This window comes from Crocuta crocuta, unplaced genomic scaffold, assembly GCF_008692635.1.
Source record: "Crocuta crocuta isolate KB4526 unplaced genomic scaffold, BGI_CrCroc_1.0 scaffold296, whole genome shotgun sequence".
In the NCBI taxonomy this organism is placed as follows: Eukaryota; Metazoa; Chordata; class Mammalia; order Carnivora; family Hyaenidae; genus Crocuta; species Crocuta crocuta.
The window spans coordinates 1,186,053-1,187,034 of NW_027530504.1; positions in this window are offsets into that span (position 1 = coordinate 1,186,053).

The following is a 982-nucleotide window of genomic DNA, read 5'->3' on the forward strand; positions in this document are numbered from 1 at the left end:
GGCTTCGAAGGCCGCCGTGTGCCTGCTGTGGCGCGGCGGCTCTGTCCGCAGGGCCCCGGGCACTCCCCTTCTAGGACTGGGTGCCTTGCGGCGAGAACCCTCCGGCTGGGGGCACTGGCCTCCGCTGTCCCTGCTGCGAAGCGCGGCCTGTCCCCTGAGGAGCCTTCCCGGAGGCCTCTCGAACCCTAAAATCTAGGTCCTCTGTTCCTGCCCACAGAACTTCACTTCAGACCTAAGCGTGAGTCTTTCTATATCAAACACTGGAGCAACTTACTAAAAGAAAAAAATCCCAAACACTAACCCCCCCCAGCTCTCTGACCCTGATTTCATCACGGATCTGGGGCCCGAGCCCCCCTCTCCGCCGGGCGCTCCCGATGGAAGGTGACGGGCGACAGGTGGCATCCGGTCACTTACTCTACATGCATTTGATCCCGAGCACGATAAAAAAGCGCCACAACACACGGCAGCAAGTTCTCAGCCCGGCAGGTGGCAGTGCCGGCGCCCAGCTGCCGCCTCCACACGTCCGCGTGCGGCTCCCTCAGCCGCGGGGCCCGCCCGGCAGCGACAACCGGAAGGACCGGACAGACACACGTCACCTCAAGGGTCGTCTGCACAACGTCCGCCTGGCCTGGTCGGCACGATGGCCCCGCTCGCTCGGAGGACACAAACCGACCGCAGACAGACGGGCACGGGGGCGCCAGGCCGGCTCCGCGCCCTCAGCCCCAAAGCCCGGCCGGAGCCGTCAATGCCAGCAGCCCACAGGCACATGCAGAAAAGTGAACGCAGGGCGTCTTCTGGAAAACCCGTCCCTTTCTTTTGGAAGAAGCTTGGTCCTAAAAAAACTACTTATAAAAAGGGAAAACGACTGTGTCTTCCAGAAAAACAGTCTTGAGCCAGACAGTCCTACCCGATTGTGAGAGGGACTCGCTGGCGAGCCCGCCGGAAGGCGCGAGTCGCTCTCAGCCCCCCGCCCTGCTGCCTC